The sequence below is a fragment of the Oncorhynchus kisutch genome, linkage group LG13, assembly GCF_002021735.2.
Source record: "Oncorhynchus kisutch isolate 150728-3 linkage group LG13, Okis_V2, whole genome shotgun sequence".
In the NCBI taxonomy this organism is placed as follows: Eukaryota; Metazoa; Chordata; class Actinopteri; order Salmoniformes; family Salmonidae; genus Oncorhynchus; species Oncorhynchus kisutch.
The window spans coordinates 3894776-3914775 of record NC_034186.2 but is presented as its reverse complement, the minus strand read 5'-3'; the positions used below and the strand labels follow the sequence as shown (position 1 = coordinate 3914775).

Genomic DNA, 20000 nt, shown 5'->3' with positions numbered 1-20000 from the left:
GTGAGAACAGGAGAGGTCCTAGTACCGAGCCCTGGGGGACACCGGTAGTGAGAACAGGAGAGGTCCTAGTACCGAGCCCTGGGGGACACCGGTAGTGAGAACAGGAGAGGTCCTCGTTCCGAACCCTGGGGACCACCAGTTTTACAGAGCCCTAAAATGCTCTTTGGGGTTCTGTGTCATTTTAATGTTTTCCAATTAGTGATAAAGGAATGAACAAAGACCCACCCTCTGTCCTCCAGTGTGTGAGGTGACAGTTCACTGACAGTCTGTCAATGAGATGCGCCGGCCTGCCTCTGCCCGCCTGCCTGCCTCTGCCTCAATCAAATATGTGCTCTTCTTTCACAGGAACATTTGGCCGCATCTTCCACGGTGTTCTGTTGGACGAAAAGGACCCGGCCAAGGAGAAATGTTGCTTTGTGAAGACAGTGAAAGGTACGCAGTTATTAATTCCCATGTTGACTGTCTGCAACCCATTCGTTCCCATGTTGACTGTCTGCAACCCATTCGTTCCCATGTTGACTGTCTGCAACCCATTCGTTCCCATGTTGACTGTCTGCAACCCATTCGTTCCCGCGTCACTGCTTCAGCTACTGCACTCTAGTGTAACAAACAATATTTTCCGACCGTAAATTGAAACATTATGCTGTAAAGTTAGTTCAAAAATGTTCCCCCATCTCCCTTTCATGGGTAACTTACCGTGTGTTTAGAAACTAAAATGCTTGGCAAACAGTATTAAGTCAGGTGCCATGAGTAAACTGAGTGCCACCCGATCTGTTTCTACCAAGTTGCTATGTCTAGTTTATCTCTATACTAAAGCCACGCAGACTCCTGAGAAGCCCTCCGTAGGAGAAATTCCAATGTTAAAGGGGTGACCAATGTTAAAGGGGTGACCAATGTTAAAGGGGTGACCGAAAGTTAAAGCTGGTGTCAATTGTACCGTGCTCAGAAAATGAATGGTACACACAACACGAGAATATAGTTCATCGGGTCTTTTGGATTTGAAACCTTTCAATAACAATGTTATTGACATCCTAAAGTGTCGTAAGACCCCTATCAGTGAGTCCATTAATGTTTATACTGTGTATTGCTGATATCTGCTAATTTCCCACCAGTTTCAATAAACGGATATGGACTTCTCATTAGGTTTCCTGTGCATGTGAAAATAGTTGTTAGTAGGGCTGTTAGCCTACTGATTAGAACCGTAATGTTAAACTAAGATTATGGGTTCGATGGACTCTGACCACATTTTATTTTTTATTTTTTTTAACCTTTTGTTAAGAACAAATTCTCATTTTCAATGACGGCCTAGGAACAGTGGGTTAACTGCCTTGTTCAGGGGCAGAACGACAGATTGTCAGCTCGGGGATTTGAACTTGCGACCTTTCGGTTACTGGTCCAACACTCTAACCACTAGGCTACCCTGCTGCCCCACATGACCTTATATCTCGTCAGGTTGAAGAGTACCCTTAGTTTACCACCCCCACAGCGTATGGCTCTCCTTCCCACAGACGTTCTCAGGTTCGTGTCTCCCTTCCAGCTGACCTTTGCCCTCTTGCTCCCCTAGCCACTTCCATGTTTATCCAGGGTGGAGTGGGTTCCAGACCATGAACAATGTGCCCACCACCATGCCAACCATACCAGGGTCCTGCTTTGTTCATCATTCCACTTCCTCCCAGCAGGCCCAGAGAGCAGGAAACAAGCCCGCTTCCCAGAAGGCCTCTCTCTCTCTCTCCCAGATTAAACACGGGCCCTCTGTAGACCTGGGTTCAATTAGTTTAAGAAATCACTTCAAATACTTTATCTGGGTTTGCTTGAGTTTGGCCAATTAGAATCAATAGAATAGTCACGTGACTGCAAACCCCACCCATCTGACACTCCAGGCATACTGGAGGCAAAAAAAAATATATATATATTTTTTTGAAATATTTTAAATAGTAATAGAAGCCAGTTCTGGGCCTCTGCGTGGCTTGGCTTGGCTTGGCAAGAGTCAATCTAGCGTCTGTGCGTTTCCAACCAGAGAAGATATAACTCTCACAGGAAGCCATGCCTGGGGCTGTTCTCAGAAAATGGAATGGTGTGAGGTCAAGAGGGTTGTTAGACTGTTAGATGACCTTTTTAGACCCACCCCCCCACCCCCCCACCCCCTCCCTATTAGTCAGGAGGAATGTTCATGGCCAAGGAGGGTTAGCATACAGAAGAAGCAGTCTGAGTGGTGTTTATGGTTTGCGTTCCACAACTTAAGTTATGTCTCCTTCAAGACTTCAGTAGATTTGTAGACTAAAGTTGTATCTTGTCTCTCACTTCTCTCATTCTGTAGACCATGCCTCTGAGGTGCAGGTGACCATGATGCTGACAGAGAGCTGTAAACTACGAGGACTTCATCACAGGTAATCAGTCAGATCAAATCATCACGGGGACATTGCAACCAACTGAACTCGAGATCAGGCAGAGCTCTGTTTTTTAATTCTGTGGGTTAGTCAGTAAGTCGAAGGGCTAGCCTCTGGCGTCCCTTGTTTATTTCCACATGGCATGGCGAGACACGTATGCAACTCGCGCTGAGTCGTCTGCTCCGCAACGACCGTCATCGTTCGTTCTAATTCTATGGTCGTAACAATCAAATTTCCCTCAACTGGAAACTTGAGTTGAAACCTGTTGAGTCACCTTTGCACAAGGTTCCCACTACATTTCCCCACACTAAGACACACACCATCTGTTAAAACGGTTGCTTTGGATCCTGGATGTCAGTTGGAAGAATTTAATTGAATTTATTTATAAATTGTACATCCAGCCCCCCCCCCCCCCCCCCCCCCCAAAAAGAAATATTACTAAAGAACATTATTTCCAAAAGTCCTCAAACAGCATTTAATCTGTGACAATATATATACTATGATATATACTACTGGTATAATAAAACACACTCCCCTGAACTCGGCACTACTTTGGAAACTTGACGAAAGGGTCTCGGCACCACCTTGCTTAGCTATGGTTTCTCCACACTGAAGATGACTAACTGTTGTATTACGGGTTGTTCCTCATTCTGTGAAAACCCTTAAACTGTCTATACAGTTTTGTCTGCTGTGCCTAGGGCCCTGTGTTGTGTGCAGTCATGTGACGTAGCAATATTTGATCCTGTATTTTTAAAGTCTTATCCAGAAATAAGAATATCACCAAAAATGAATGCAATTATGTGATGTTGGTGCTGGGAGGGGGGGGGTTGAGGTTGTTGCTGGGGGGGTTGGTGCTGGGGCAGTGTGAGGTTAGGTTGGTGCCGCTGGGGAGGGGGCGGGGGGGGGGGCTGGATGTGTGGGTGGGTGTGCGCACACTGTGTGGTTAATTCTGTGAATGCCATGTCAGTTCGTCACGGGCCCACACCTTCCTCTTCCCCTTCCTGAGGTCAGGCGGTCACAGTGAGAGACGTCTCTCCTCGTTTCATCTGCTCTCCGAGATGCATCCTTCCTCTGTCTGGCAGCCTCCACCGTCCTACCGGCCAACACTAAAACTAATCTTCCCAGAATTCCCTCCTGTGTGACACATTGTCACGCAATGGGCTTTACTGGTTTTAACACCTCACCAATCTTCAACAGAATATATACCCACTCAGTGGAGTTGGTTTTTACCCAGCTGAGACACACAGGTTGAATAATATTTAATAATAATATTTACCCTTGGGTCTAAGTAGAGATTGAATACTAATTTAATACTCAACACATTATTAGGTTTTGTGTCGGTCTGTCTGTTGGCAAAGGTAGAAGACGCGTTGACCTTCTAACCAAAGGACCGATAAAGTATCTATATTGCTAGATATATTACTGGACTTGAGGTACCTCTTGTAAAATAGATTTTTAATCCAAATGAGACATAACTGGATAGTTGGACCTCTTTTTTTAATTTATATTTTATTTCATATTATGTTTCTGTTTACTCACCCGCTTCTGAACCGGGATGGTGGAGCCTACGGGCTTGTTCCACATTACAGCCGACTGATCTACAAAATCACCTTGTATCGTAAATAACTACTAATTTTATTATTTGTAGTTCAGTCAGTCACACTTTACCCATGGATACAGTGCCATCGAACACGACCAGATGTCTCTGCCTCGTATATTTCTGAACAGCTGAAATAAAACTATTATGACCCCCTCAATGGAAAGATGAGACTCTCAGGAATACGATGACCCTCACAAGTGTCTTGGTACCGCCGGTCTACCAACTTTTGTCTGTAGTGTCAGAAACATTTTGGGCTACAAGAACCACCCCCCCCCGATACCAGTTCATATATGTGGCAAAAATAAGGGGTTAACAACATATAAATAGTAATTATCCTGATATATTTCTTAATCTCCCTGATATAGGACAGACACTTCAGAACAAATTTCATTGTGATTGTTTAGGGGGACTGTATGTTCCATTTAGTGAATCTGTTATTCAATGTGTTTCTATTGGCTAATAGCAGTAAGGACTGTCTGTTATTCAATGTGTTTCTACTGGCTAATAGCAGTAAGGACTGTCTGTTATTCAATGTGTTTCTATGGGCTAACAGCAGTAAAGCCACATTTAGGCAGCGGGGCACTGAGCAGCAGCTAGGTAGACAGCGGGGCACTGGGCAGCAGCAGCTAGGTAGACAGCGGGGCACTGGGCAGCAGCAGCTAGGTAGACAGCGGGGCACTGGGCAGCAGCAGCTAGGTAGACAGCGGGGCACTGGGCAGCAGCAGCTAGGTAGACAGCGGGGCACTGGGCAGCAGCAGCTAGGTAGACAGCGGGGCACTGGGCAGCAGCAGCTAGGTAGACAGCGGGGCACTGGGCAGCAGCAGCTAGGTAGACAGCGGGGCACTGGGCAGCAGCAGCTAGGTAGACAGCGGGGCACTGGGCAGCAGCAGCTAGGTAGACAGCGGGGCACTGGGCAGCAGCAGCTAGGTAGACAGCGGGGCACTGGGCAGCAGCAGCTAGGTAGACAGCGGGGCACTGGGCAGCAGCAGCTAGGTAGACAGCGGGGCACTGAGCAGCAGCAGCTAGGTAGACAGCGGGGCACTGAGCAGCAGCAGCTAGGTAGGTAGGTAGGTAGACGGCGGGGCACTGGGCAGCAGCAGCTAGGTAGACAGCGGGGCACTGGGCAGCAGCAGCTAGGTAGACAGCGGGGCACTGGGCAGCAGCAGCTAGGTAGACGGCGGGGCACTGGGCAGCAGCAGCTAGGTAGACAGCGGGGCACTGGGCAGCAGCAGCTAGGTAGACAGCGGGGCACTGGGCAGCAGCAGCTAGGTAGACAGCGGGGCACTGGGCAGCAGCAGCTAGGTAGACAGCGGGGCACTGGGCAGCAGCAGCTAGGTAGACAGCGGGGCACTGGGCAGCAGCAGCTAGGTAGACAGCGGGGCACTGAGCAGCAGCAGCTAGGTAGACAGCGGGGCACTGAGCAGCAGCAGCTAGGTAGGTAGGTAGGTAGACGGCGGGGCACTGGGCAGCAGCAGCTAGGTAGACAGCGGGGCACTGAGCAGCAGCAGCTAGGTAGACAGCGGGGCACTGAGCAGCAGCAGCTAGGTAGACAGCGGGGCACTGAGCAGCAGCAGCTAGGTAGACAGCGGGGCACTGAGCAGCAGCAGCTAGGTAGACAGCGGGGCACTGAGCAGCAGCAGCTAGGTAGACAGCGGGGCACTGAGCAGCAGCAGCTAGGTAGACAGCGGGGCACTGAGCAGCAGCAGCTAGGTAGACAGCGGGGCACTGAGCAGCAGCAGCTAGGTAGACAGCGGGGCACTGAGCAGCAGCAGCTAGGTAGACAGCGGGGCACTGAGCAGCAGCAGCTAGGTAGACAGCGGGGCACTGAGCAGCAGCAGCTAGGTAGACAGCGGGGCACTGGGCAGCAGCAGCTAGGTAGACAGCGGGGCACTGGGCAGCAGCAGCTAGGTAGACAGCGGGGCACTGGGCAGCAGCAGCTAGGTAGACAGCGGGGCACTGAGCAGCAGCAGCTAGGTAGACAGCGGGGCACTGAGCAGCAGCAGCTAGGTAGACAGCGGGGCACTGGGCAGCAGCAGCTAGGTAGACAGCGGGGCACTGAGCAGCAGCAGCTAGGTAGGTAGGTAGGTAGACGGCGGGGCACTGAGCAGCAGCAGCAGCTAGGTAGGTAGGTAGACGGCGGGGCACTGAGCAGCAGCAGCTAGGTAGGTAGGTAGACGGCGGGGCACTGAGCAGCAGCAGCTAGGTAGACAGCGGGGCACTGAGCAGCATCAAGGTAGGTAGGCAGCGGGGCACTGAGCAGCAGCAGCAAGGTAGGTAGGTAGGTGAAAAAAATCCTGCACATATGCAGAAATCTCTTTAGCCAATGCAAATCGAGTTTCCAGAAAGTCCCGGAACCTCATCCACTCTGAATAAAGTTTCCAAACATATTTCTGATGTGTTCTCTTGCTCTCTCTCCTTTCCCCGACCACAGATACAGTGCCTTGCAAAAGTATTCACCCCCCTTGGCGTTTTTCCTATTTTGTTTCATTACAACCTGTAATTTAAATGTCATGTAATGGACATACACAAAATAGTCCAAATTGGTGAAGTAAAATGAAAATAAGAACTTGTTTTAATATAAATGTAAAAGTAGTGAGTGTGTATGTATTCACCCCCTTTGCTATGAAGCCCCTAAATAAGATCTGGTGCAACCAATTGCCTTCAGAAGTCACATAATTAGTTAATTGCACACAGGTGGACTTTAAGTGTCACATGAGCTCAGTATATACACACACACCTGTTCTGAAAGGCCCCAGAGTCTGCAACACCACTAAGCAAAGGGCACCACCAAGCAAACGGCACCATGAAAGACCAAGGAGCTCTCCAAACAGGTCAGGGACAAAGTTGTAGAGAAGTACAGATCAGGGTTGGGTTATGAAAATATATCTGAAACTTTGAACATCCCACGGAGCACCATTAAAACCATTTATTTAAAAAATGTAAAGAATATGGCAACACAACAAACCTGCCACGAGATGGCCACCCACCAAAACTCACGGACCAGGCAAGGAGGGCATTAGTCAGGGAGGCAACGAAGAGACCAAAGGTAACCCTGAAGGAGCTGCAAAGCTCCACAGCGGAGATTAAAGTATCTGTCCATAGGACCACTTTAAACCGTACACTCCACAGAGCTGGGCTTTACAGAGGAGTGGCCAGAAAAAAAGCCATTGATTAAAGAAAAAAATAAGTAAACAAGTTTGGTGTTTGCCAAAAGGCATGTGGGAGACTCCCCAAACATATGGAAGAAGGTACTCTGGTCAGATGAGATAAAAATTTAGCTTTTTGGTCATCAAGGAAAACGTTATGTCTGGCACAAACCCAACACCTCATCACCCCGGGAACAACATCCCCACAGTGAAGCATGGTGGTGGCAGCATCATGCTGTGGGGATGTTTTTCATAGGCAGGGACTGGGAAACTGGTCAGAATTGAAGGAATGATCGATGGCGCTAAATATAGGGACCTTTTTGAGGGGAACCTCTTCCAGCAGGACAATGACCCTAAGCGTACTGCTAAAGCAACACTTGAGTGGTTTAAGGGGAAACATTTTTAAATGACTTGGGATGGCCTAGTCAAAGCCCAGACCTCAATCTACTTGAACATTTGTGGTATGAATTAAAGATGGCTGTACACCAGCAGGAACCCATCCAACTTGAAGGAGCTGGAGCAGTTTTGCCTTGAAAAATGGGTGAAAATCCCAGTGATGTGCTAAGCTTATAGAGACATACCCCAAGAGACTTGCAGCTGTAATTGAGGCAATAGCTGGCTCTACAGAGTATTGACTTTGGGGGGGGATATTTATGCACTCAAGTTTTCTGTTTTTTTTCCTTGTTTGTTTCACAACAAAAAGATTTGATCTTCAAAGTGGTAGGCCTTTTGTTTAAATCAAATGATACAACCTCCCCCCCCCCCCCCCCAAAAAAAAATAAATAATAATAATTCCAGGTTGTAAGGCAACAAAACAGGAAAATGCCAAGGGGGGTGAATACTTTCACAAGCCACTGTATGAGCTCTAACTCCGGTCCTCCAGTTTCCCCACCAGTACATGTTTTTGTTGTGGCCGTGGACAAGCACACCTTATTCTACTTGTCAGCGAATCTTCAAGCTCTTGACAAGTTGAGTCATGTGTTTTTGTCCGGGGTCACAACAAAACGTGTGCTGTTAGGGGGTACTTGAGGACCAGAGTTGGGGAAACGGTAGGCTAACTGATGTAGTATGTCCCCCCCCCCCCCCCCCCTCTCCTCCAGGAACCTGCTCCCAATCAGTCATGTGTGTACAGAGGAAGGAGAGAAGCCTATGGTACTACTGCCCTATATGAACTGGGGTAACCTCAAACTGTTCCTGAGACAGTGCAAGCTGGCCGAAGCCAACAACCCACAGGTGAGCTCCTAACCCTGGCTCCGGCCTACTGTCATCCTACCGTTCTATGGCTATCCTACCATTATCCCAACCCTCTCTCTAGTCTACTGTCATCCTACCGTTCTATGGCTATCCTACCATTATCCCAACCCTCTCTCTAGTCTACTGTTATCCTACCATTATCCCAACCCTCTCTCTAGTCTACTGTCATCCTTCCGTTCTATGGCTATCCTACCATTATCCCAACCCTCTCTCTAGTCTACTGTCATCCTACAATTATCCCAACCCTCTCTCTAGTCTACTGTCATCCTACCGTTCTATGGCTATCCTACCATTATCCCAACCCTCTCTCTAGTCTACTGTCATCCTACAATTATCCCAACCCTCTCTCTAGTCTACTGTCATCCTACCGTTCTACGGCTATCCTACCATTATCCCAACCCTCTCTAGTCTACTGTCATCCTACCGTTCTATGGCTATCCTACCATTATCCTAACCCTCTATAGTCTACTGTCATCCTACCGTTCTATGGCTATCCTACCATTATCCCAACCCTCTCTCTAGTCTACTGTCATCCTACAATTATCCCAACCCTCTCTCGTCTACTGTCATCCTACCGTTCTATGGCTATCCTACCATTATCCCAACCCTCTCTAGTCTACTGTCATCCTACCGTTCTATGGCTATCCTACCATTATCCCAACCCTCTCTCTAGTCTACTGTCATCCTACCATTATCCCAACCCTCTCTCTAGTCTGTCATCCTACCGTTCTATGGCTATCCTACCATTATTTTATGATCAGTTTATTGGTCACACAAGGTCCAACCGAAATGTGACTTCCGCTTTAAACTCAACCCCTCCGAAATAAACACGTTTTGAAGAGGTTCTAGGGTCACCCGGGAGCTGCTGTTGTGGGGAGTTAAGGGCACAACGGCAGGCAATGCCATCTAGAATCTGATACCAGCAACTCTCCGCTTGCCAGCTTACTCCCCCCCCCTCTGTTCTGGATAAGATATCATAGAATAATTGTGGGGGGGAAATAACCTGATACAGTTTATTAATGTTCAGGGCTCTAAACTGCAACCATTTATAGTCGCATTTTGTGACCTTTTTGCCTTGGCTGAGCGAATGTAAATGTAACTGGTCACATCGGTGCGAGCTGCACATTCTACATGATCACGTCACTCCAAACGTCATGTACAGTGGGGCAAGAAAGTATTTAGTCAGCCACCAATTGTGCAAGTTCTCCCACTTAAAAAGATGAGGCCTGTAATTTTCATCATAGGTACACTTCAACTATGACAGAAAAAAAATCCTGAAAATCACATTGTAGCATTTTTTTCTGAATTTATTTGCAAATTATGGTGGAAAATAAGTATATATATATATTTATATATATATACACACACACACACAAAAATGTCTAAACATGTATGTTTCCACTTTGTTATTATGGGGTATTGTGTTTAGATTGATGAGGAAAATAATTGAATCTATTGCGAATTCACTGTAGACTATGATATTAGTGCACATTAAAATGTAGCCAATCTTTTAAAAAACGTTATTTTTTTATTTTACCTTTTTTTATTTAACTAGGCAAGTCCGTTAAGAACAAATTCTTATCTACAATGACGGCCTGGAAACAGTGGGTTAACTGCCTTGTTCAGGGGCAGAACAACAGATTTTGTACCTTGTCAGCTCGGGGATTCGGTCTTGCAACCTTACAGTTAACTAGTCCAACGCAATAACTGCCTTGTTCAGGGGAACAGTGGGTTAACTGCCTTGTTCAGGGGAACAGTGGGTTAACTGCCTTGTTCAGGGGAACAGTGGGTTAACTGCCTTGTTCAGGGGAACAGTGGGTTAACTGCCTTGTTCAGGGGAACAGTGGGTTAACTGCCTTGTTCAGGGGAACAGTGGGTTAACTGCCTTGTTCAGGGGCAGAACAACAGATTTTGTACCTTGTTAGCTCGGGGGATTCGGTCTTGCAACCTTTTCAGTTTCTAGTCCAACGCTCTAACCACTAGGCTACCCTGCCGCCCCAAATGAATCTCTATTTAACGATAGAACATTCTGGAGCCCTCGTGTAACAGTAAAATATAACAATAGTCTATTGTCTACGTAAGAATCACTGGATTCGCTTGCGTATAAAAATGGCTCGAATCATTCATTTCTGCTTGGTTTAAATAATGCATTTTCTTGAATACCATCTCAGGAGTCTATGACACGTCTTAATAAATCACTATATGACTTTAGAAATTATTTTGCGACCAAATCGTAGGCTGGGAGATGTAAGTCTGGATCCTTGATGTATAACTGATTTGTATGCTGCTTGTGCAACCCACCATTCGTTCAGACATTACCTTCCCGCCTTAGCATTTCACCTGTCCCCCCCGTCCCCTGTCCCCCCCTAACTCTGTAATAGTGTTAACACAGAACAATAGTGTTTTATAGCAATAGGCACTTAAATACCAGTTTGACAACAACCGATACCCAGACCTGTAAAATGTCTCTCAGGTTTTTTTTTAAATGCAGTGTGTATTAAAGGGATATTTCCCAGATTTTTGCCTTGTTGTCTACTTCACCGAATTACGATCAACTCGTGAAATGAGTTAGTTTCACAAGCCAACGCTAACTAGCACTAACGCAATGACTGGACATCTATGGGAACAGCTCGTTGTGCTAACCCTAGTTAGCATTTGCGCTAATGCTAATTAGCAACTTCCTTCAAACTACATGCAGAGACATTTTAAAATGGTATCCACGAGTTCTTCTGACTCTGGGGAAATTAGATTTTTTTTTCCCCGAATTGCTAAACTCCCCTTTAATCTGTGGCTCAGGGCAGAGACTGTGTTTCCCATGAAGAGACAATCACCTCATTGTGCTGGGTAACCCCAGGGGTCGTTTGATCCACTTGGCGTAGGCGTTCTCTGAGATGCCTGTAATGTAAATCCAACCGATCAATCAGCCTTGAACCGAGACTCTCGAAGCACACACACCACTTTTAAAATAAGAAGGAGAAGCCTTGTTTAAGGTGTAGCAGAAAGAGAAAAAAAACTACAGACTAATTTTCCATCACAAGACGAAGCTTGCTGCTCAATAGTAGTAAAGAGAACTTCCTCTGGGATAACACACCACCGCCACTTTGATTCCCATCCATCCTCTCAAAATATACTTTAGGCGATTGTAGGGGCCTAACAAAGACAGACTTATAACGTTTTTTTTCTTCTCTTGCCGTCTTAATAAACATGTAGACATAAATCATTGGTGTAATTTTAGAGGGAGACTGAGGTTGTATCTCAAATGGCACCCTATTCCCTATATAGTGTGCTACTTCAGACCAAAACACTATCGCACCCTATTCCTTTACATAGTGCACTACTTTAGACCAGAACACTATGGGGAATTAGGTTGCCGTTTGGGAGGCACCCTAAAGTGTCTGAAAAGCACGTAGGGAGCATAGTGCTATGCCAGTCTGTAGCGTAGCGCAATGCCAGTCTGTAGCGTAGCGCTATTCCAGTCTGTAGCGTAACGCTATGCCAGTCTGTAGCGCAATGCCAGTCTGTAGCGTAATGCCAGTCTGTAGCGTAATGCCAGTCTGTAGCGTAATGCCAGTCTGTAGCGTAATGCCAGTCTGTAGCGTAATGCCAGTCTGTAGCGTAATGCCAGTCTGTAGCGTAGCGCAATGCCAGTCTGTAGCGTAGCGCTATTCCAGTCTGTAGCGTAGCGCTATGCCAGTCTGTAGCGCTATGCCAGTCTGTAGCGCAATGCCAGTCTGTAGCGTAGCGCAATGCCAGTCTGTAGCGTAGCGCTATTCCAGTCTGTAGCGTAGCGCTATGCCAGTCTGTAGCGCTATGCCAGTCTGTAGCGCAATGCCAGTCTGTAGCGTAATGCCAGTCTGTAGCATAATGCCAGTCTGTAGCGTAATGCCAGTCTGTAGCGTAATGCCAGTCTGTAGCGTAATGCCAGTCTGTAGCGTAATGCCAGTCTGTAGCGTAATGCCAGTCTGTAGCGTAATGCCAGTCTGTAGCGCAATGCCAGTCTGTAGCGCAATGCCAGTCTGTAGCGTAATGCCAGTCTGTAGCGTAATGCCAGTCTGTAGCGTAATGCCAGTCTGTAGCGTAATGCCAGTCTGTAGCGTAATGCCAGTCTGTAGCGTAATGCCAGTCTGTAGCGCAATGCCAGTCTGTAGCGCAATGCCAGTCTGTGGCGCTATGCCAGTCTGTAGCGTAGCGCAATGCCAGTCTGTGGCGCTATGCCAGTCTGTGGCGCTATGCCAGTCTGTGGCGCTATGCCAGTCTGTGGCGCTATGCCAGTCTGTGGCGCTATGCCAGTCTGTGGCGCTATGCCAGTCTGCGGCGTGGCGCTATGCCAGTCTGCGGCGTCATGCCTGTCAAATCAAATTTTATTTGTCACTACACATGGTTAGCAGATGTTAATGCAAGTGTAGCGAAATGCTTGTGCTTCTAGTTCCGACAATGCAGTAATAACCAACAAGTAATCTAACTAACAATTCCAAAACTACTGTCTTATACACAGTGTAAGGGGATAAAGAATATGTACATAAATATATATGAATGAGTGATGGTACAGAGCGGCATAGGCAAGATACAGTAGATGGTATCGAGTACAGTATATACATATGAGATGAGTATGTAAACAAAGTGGCATAGTTTAAAGTGGCTAGTGATACATGTATTACATAAAGATGCAGTAGATGATATAGAGTACAGTATATACGTATACATATGAGATGAATAATGTAGGGTATGTAAACAGTCTGCGGCGTGGCGTTTGCCAGTCTGCGGCGTGGCGTTTGCCAGTCTGCGGCGTGGCGTTTGCCAGTCTGCGGCGTGGCGTTTGCCAGTCTGTAGCGTAGCCTTATGCCAGTCTGTAGCGTAGCCTTATGCCAGTCTGTAGCGTAGCCTTATGCCGGTCTGTAGCGTAGCGTTATGCCGGTCTGTAGCGTTATGCCAGTCTGTAGCGTTAAGCCAGTCTGTAGCGTTAAGCCAGTCTGTAGCGTTAAGCCAGTCTGTAGCGTTAAGCCAGTCTGTAGCGTTAAGCCAGTCTGTAGCGTTAAGCCAGTCTGTAGCGTTAAGCCAGTCTGTAGCGTTAAGCCAGTCTGTAGCGTTAAGCCAGTCTGTAGCGTGCGTTATGCCAGTCTGTAGCGTGCGTTATGCCAGTCTGTAGCGTGCGTTATGCCAGTCTGTAGCGTGCGTTATGCCAGTCTGTAGCTAGCGTTATGCCAGTCTGTAGCTAGCGTTATGCCAGTCTGTAGCTAGCGTTATGCCAGTCTGTAGCTAGCGTTATGCCAGTCTGTAGCTAGCGTTATGCCAGTCTGTAGCTAGCGTTATGCCAGTCTGTAGCTAGCGTTATGCCAGTCTGTAGCTAGCGTTATGCCAGTCTGCAGCATAGCGTTATGCCAGTCTGTAGTTAGCGTTATGCCAGTCTGTAGTTAGCGTTATGCCAGTCTGTAGTTAGCGTTATGCCAGTCTGTAGCTAGCGTTATGCCAGTCTGTAGCTAGCGTTATGCCAGTCTGTAGCGTAGCGTTATGCCAGTCTGTAGCGTTATGCCAGTCTGTAGCTAGCGTTATGCCAGTCTGCAGCGTAGCGTTATGCCAGTCTGTAGCTAGCGTTATGCCAGTCTGTAGCTAGCGTTATGCCAGTCTGTAGCTAGCGTTATGCCAGTCTGTAGCTAGCGTTATGCCAGTCTGCAGCGTAGCGTTATGCCAGTCTGTAGCGTAACGTTATGCCAGTCTGTAGCTAGCGTTATGCCAGTCTGTAGCTAGCGTTATGCCAGTCTGTAGCTAGCGTTATGCCAGTCTGTAGCTAGCGTTATGCCAGTCTGTAGCTAGCGTTATGCCAGTCTGCAGCGTAGCGTTATGCCAGTCTGTAGCTAGCGTTATGCCAGTCTGTAGCTAGCGTTATGCCAGTCTGTAGCGTAGCGTTATGCCAGTCTGTAGCTAGCGTTATGCCAGTCTGTAGCTAGCGTTATGCCAGTCTGTAGCTAGCGTTATGCCAGTCTGTAGCTAGCGTTATGCCAGTCTGTAGCCAGCGTTATGCCAGTCTGTAGCTAGCGTTATGCCAGTCTGTAGCGTAGGGCTATGCCAGTCTGTAGCGTAGGGCTATGCCAGTCTGTAGCGTAGGGCTATGCCAGTCTGTAGCGTAGGGCTATGCCAGTCTGTAGCGTAGGGCTATGCCAGTCTGTAGCGTAGGGCTATGCCAGTCTGTAGCGTAGAGCTATGCCAGTCTGTAGCGTAGGGCTATGCCAGTCTGTAGCGTAGGGCTATGCCAGTCTGTAGCGTAGGGCTATGCCAGTCTGTAGCTAGGGCTACGCCAGTCTGTAGCTAGGGCTACGCCAGTCTGTAGCTAGGGCTACGCCAGTCTGTAGCTAGCGCTACGCCAGTCTGTAGCTAGCGCTACGCCAGTCTGTAGCGTAGCGTTACGCCAGTCTGTAGCTAGCGTTACGCCAGTCTGTAGCGTAGCGTTACGCCAGTCTGTAGCGTAGCGCTACGCCAGTCTGTAGCGTAGCGCTACGCCAGTCTGTAGCGTAGCGCTACGCCAGTCTGTAGCTAGCGTTATGCCAGTCTGCAACGTAGCGAAAGACCTGGGCTGTTCCATACTGGCCATGATCAGGAGTCCCGTAGGGCGGTGCACAATTTGACCCAGCATCGTCCAGGTTTGGGGGAGGGTTTGGCCGACACATTGGTGCTTCCGGGTTAAGCTGGTGGGTGTTAAGTTGTTTGGCAGGTCATGTTTCGGGAGCATGCGTGACTCGACCTTCGAGCCCGTTGGGGAGTTGCAGCGATGAGACAAGATCAAAATTGGGGAGAAAATATATCAAACAGAGCCAACTTATTGACATAAGTATTCAGACCCTTTGCTATGAGACTCTAAATTGAGCTCAGGTAAATCCTATTTCCATTGATCATCTTTGAGATGTTTCTACAACTTGATTGGAGTCCACCTGTGGTAAATTCAATTGATTGGACATGATTAGGAAAGGCACACACCTGTCTATATAAGGTCCCACAGTTGACAGTGCATGTCAGAGCAAAAACCAAGCCATGAGGTCGAAGGAATTGTCCGTAGAGCTCCCGAGATGACAAGATTGTGTTAAGTCACAGATCTGGGGAAGTGTACCAACAAATGTCGGCAGCATCGAAGGTACCATTAACACAGTGGCCTCCATCATCCTTAAATGGAAGTTTGGAACCACCAACACTAGAGCTGGCCGCCCGGCCAAACTGACCAATCAGGGGAGAAAGGCCTTCGTCAGGGAGGTGACCAAGAACCCAATGGTCACTCTGACAAAGCTCCAGTGTTCCTATGTGGAGATGGGAGAACCTTCCAGAAGGACAACCATCTCTGCTGCACTCCACTGATCAGGCGCTTATGGTAGAGTGGCCAGACGGAAGCCACTCCTCACTAAAAGGCACATGACAGCCCGCTTGGAGTTTGCAAAAAGGCACCTAAAGGACTCTGACCATGAGGAACAAGATTGTCTGTTCTGATGAAACCAAGATTGAACTCTTTGGCCTGAATGCCAAGCGTCACGTCTGGAGGAAACCTGGCTCCATCCCTACGGTGAAGCATGGTGGTGGCAGCATCATGCTGTGGGGATGTTTTTCAGCGGCAGGGACTGGGAGGCTAGTCAGGATCGAGGGAAAGATGAACAGAGCAAAGTACAGAGAGATCCTTGACGAAAACATGCTCAGGACTGGGGTGAAGGTTCACCTTCCAACAGTACAATGACCCTAAACACACAGCCAGGCGTGGACAATGTACGAGTGGCTTCGGAAGAAGTCTCTGAATGTCCTTGAGTGTCCCATCCAGAGCCCAGACTTCAACCTGATCGAACATCTCTGGAGAGACCTGAAAATAGCTGTGCAGCAGCGCTTCCCATCCAACCTGACAGGATCTGCAGAGAAGAATGGGAGAAACTCCCCAAGTACAGGTGTGCCAAGCTTGTAGCATCATACCCAAGAAGACTGGAGGCTGTAATCGCTGCCAAATGTGCTTCATCAAAGTTCTGAGTAAAGGGTCTGAATACTTATGTAAATGTGATATTTTGGTTTTAGATTATTTTTAATAAATGTTTTCAAATCTAAAATCCAGTTTTTTTCTTTGTCATTATGGTGTATTGTATGTATGTTGAGGGGTAAAAACAATTTTAATTAATTTCGAGTCTCATAGAAAAGGGGTCTTAATACTTATGTAAGGTGCTAAGTAAATGGTGTAAATAAAGTAGTTCTGTTTTTATACATTCGCAAATGTTTCAAAACCTGTTTTGGCTTCTTCTTCTTTGTCATTATGGGGCATTGTGATGTCAATGCCCCATAATGACATCACAATGCCCCATACAGCCTTATTCTAAAATGAATAAAATAAAATAAATTAAAAATCTTTAGCAATCTACACATCAATGCCCCGTAATGACATCACAATGCCCCATAATGACATCACAATGCCCCATAATGACATCACAATGCCCCATAATGACATCACAATGCCCCATAATGACATCACAATGCCCCATAATGACATCACAATGCCCCATAATGACATCACAATGCCCCATAATGACATCACAATGCCCCATAATGACATCACAATGCCCCATAATGACATCACAATGCCCCATAATGACATAATGATGCCCCATAATGACATCACAATGCCCCATAATGACATAATGATGTCATTATGGGGCATTGTGATGTCATTATGGGGCATTGTGATGTCATTATGGGGCATTGTGATGTCATTATGGGGCATTGTGATGTCATTATGGGGCATTGTGATGTCACAATGCCCCATAATGACATAATGATGCCCCATAATGACATCACAATGCCCCATAATGACATAATGATGTCATTATGGGGTGGGGCATTGTGATGTCATTATGGGGCATTGTGATGTCATTATGGGGCATTGTGATGTCATTATGGGGCATTGTGATGTCATTATGGGGCATTGTGATGTCATTATGGGGCATTGTGATGTCATTACGGGGCATTGATGTGTAGATTGCTAAAGATTTTTAATTTATTTTATTTTATTCATTTTAGAATAAGGCTGTAACTTAACAAAATATGCAAAAAAAATCCTTTACGAAGCGCCGTGTGTCTATATGGATCTGACCATGCTATTGTGTGTGTAGAGAGAGAGAGAGAGAGAGAGAGGTGCCTTATTGTTATTATGAACTTGGTACCAATGTAATTAGTGCAGTAAAAACAACCGTTTTGTTATACCTGTGGTATACTGTCTGATACCACGGCTGTCAGCTAATCAGCATTCAGGGCTCGAACAACCCCGTTTATAATGTTGCGTGTTTGTTTGTTTATATATATATATATATATGTGTATGTGTGTTCTGGGTTTAATCACGTTACGATGTTGCAAGGCGCTGGTGTCTTATTCTCTAACACAAAGGGTCCAATTTAATACGAGTTGAGTCACGCTGACAGATCAGGACACAGAACATTAAACAGCTGTAAATCTCTTCCCTGTGTGTGTGTGTGTGTGTGTGTTTGACAGCTGGCAATCTCTGCTGTGTCCATCAGAGCCAGCCCCCTGGCCCACAATGCATCTCACCCCAGCAGTGTGTCTGACTCGGGCTGAGATTGCACCCTATTCCCTATTTAGTGCACTACATTTGACCAGGGCCCTATGGGGAATAGTGTGCCATTTGGGACATAGTGCCGGGTTATGTTAAAACCCTGATGGTGTACATCAGGTGCTCTCTTTCACTCTTCAGGGGAATCGGCTCACACAGCATGTCATCCATCCTCTTCTCTCTCTGGTTCACACAGCATGTCATCCATCCTCTTCTCTCTCTGGTTCACACAGCATGTCATCCATCCTCTTCTCTCTCTCTGGTTCACACAGCATGTCATCCATCCTCTTCTCTCTCTGGTTCACACAGCATGTCATCCATCCTCTTCTCTCTCTGGTTCACACAGCATGTCATCCATCCTCTTCTCTCTCTCTGGTTCACACAGCATGTCATCCATCCTCTTCTCTCTCTCTGGTTCACACAGCATGTCATCCATCCTCTTCTCTCTCTCTCTGGTTCACACAGCATGTCATCCATCCTCTTCTCTCTCTCTCTGGTTCACACAGCATGTCATCCATCCTCTTCTCTCTCTCTGGTTCACACAGCATGTCATCCATCCTCTTCTCTCTCTCTGGTTCACACAGCATGTCATCCATCCTCTTCTCTCTCTCTGGTTCACACAGCATGTCATCCATCCTCTTCTCTCTCTCTGGTTCACACAGCATGTCATCCATCGGCTAGTTCTCTGTCACCTTTCCATTTTAAACACAAGATGTTTATGTACATCCCGCTAGGCTAAGCCACAGTGATTAGCATCATGATATGCTGTTTATGTACATACCGCTAGGCTAAGCCACAGTGATTAGCATCATGATATGCTGTTTATGTACATCCCGCTAGGCTAAGCCACAGTGATTAGCATCATGATATGCTGTTTATGTACATACCGCTAGGCTAAGCCACAGTGATTAGCATCATGATATGCTGTTTATGTACATCCCGCTAGGCTAAGCCACAGTGATTAGCATCATGATATGCTGTTTATGTACATACCGCTAGGCTAAGCCACAGTGATTAGCATCATGATATGCTGTTTATGTACATCCCGCTAGGCTAAGCCACAGTGATTAGCGTCATGATCTCAGCTCAGAAATCAAGCCATCTGGGCTAATTAGACAGATAGCAGGATGGTACTGAAGCAAACTTATGGTTCCTCGTGTCTCACTAGATTGTCTTCTACTTTCAGTGTGTCCCAAATGACTACCTACTAGCTTTGTAGTGCACTACCAGAGCCCTATGGTCCTTTTGGGATGCAACCTCTGTGTCTGTATTAATCAGGGGGTCCTTCAGGCCTGTCTCTTGGGGCCCTCAAAAACCAAACAAATCATTTTACTCCTGCACAGACTATTTGGCCCTCTGTCCTGTCTGTGAAACTTAATAGCTACAATACTAGTTTCCTAGTTGTTATACAGTCTTTATCTTGTGGAATCTGAAAAGTGCTTTAAAAAGCCGGTCAGATATGTCCTACTACAGTGATGCAAGCCATTATCATGTTTTATCTGGTGATGAAATGGTAAACATCAGCAACCAGGCTACTTCTCTGAATATGCACCCCCCTCCCTCTCTCTGTTGTGTTCCCCCCTCCCTCTCTCTGTTGTGTTCCCCCCCCCCCCCTCTCTGTTGTGCTCTCCCCCCCCTCTCTCTCTGTTGTGCTCTCCCCCCCCTCTCTCTCTGTTGTGCTCTCCCCCCCCCTCTCTCTCTGTTGTGCTCCCCCCCCCCTCTCTCTCTGTTGTGCTCTCCCCCCTCTCTCTCTCTGTTGTGCTCTCCCCCCCTCTCTCTCTGTTGTGCTCTCCCCCCCTCTCTCTCTGTTGTGCTCTCCCCCCCTCTCTCTCTGTTGTGCTCTCCCCCCTCTCTCTCTTTTGTGCTCTCCCCCCTCTCTCTCTGTTGTGCTCTCCCCCCTCTCTCTCTGTTGTGCTCTCTTCCCCCCCCCTCTCTCTGTTGTGCTCTCTCCCCCTTCACTCTCTCTCTCTGTTTGTGCTCTCTCCCCCTTCACTCTCTCTCTGTTGTGCTCTCTTCCCCCCCTCCCTCTCTCTCT

General features: G+C 47.3%; 1 pseudogene; it reads left to right on the top strand.

Moving 5' to 3' along the window:
- The window catches only part of LOC109876069 (tyrosine-protein kinase RYK-like), a 113603-nt pseudogene that overhangs the window by 78997 nt on the left and 14606 nt on the right, over positions 1-20000 (top strand).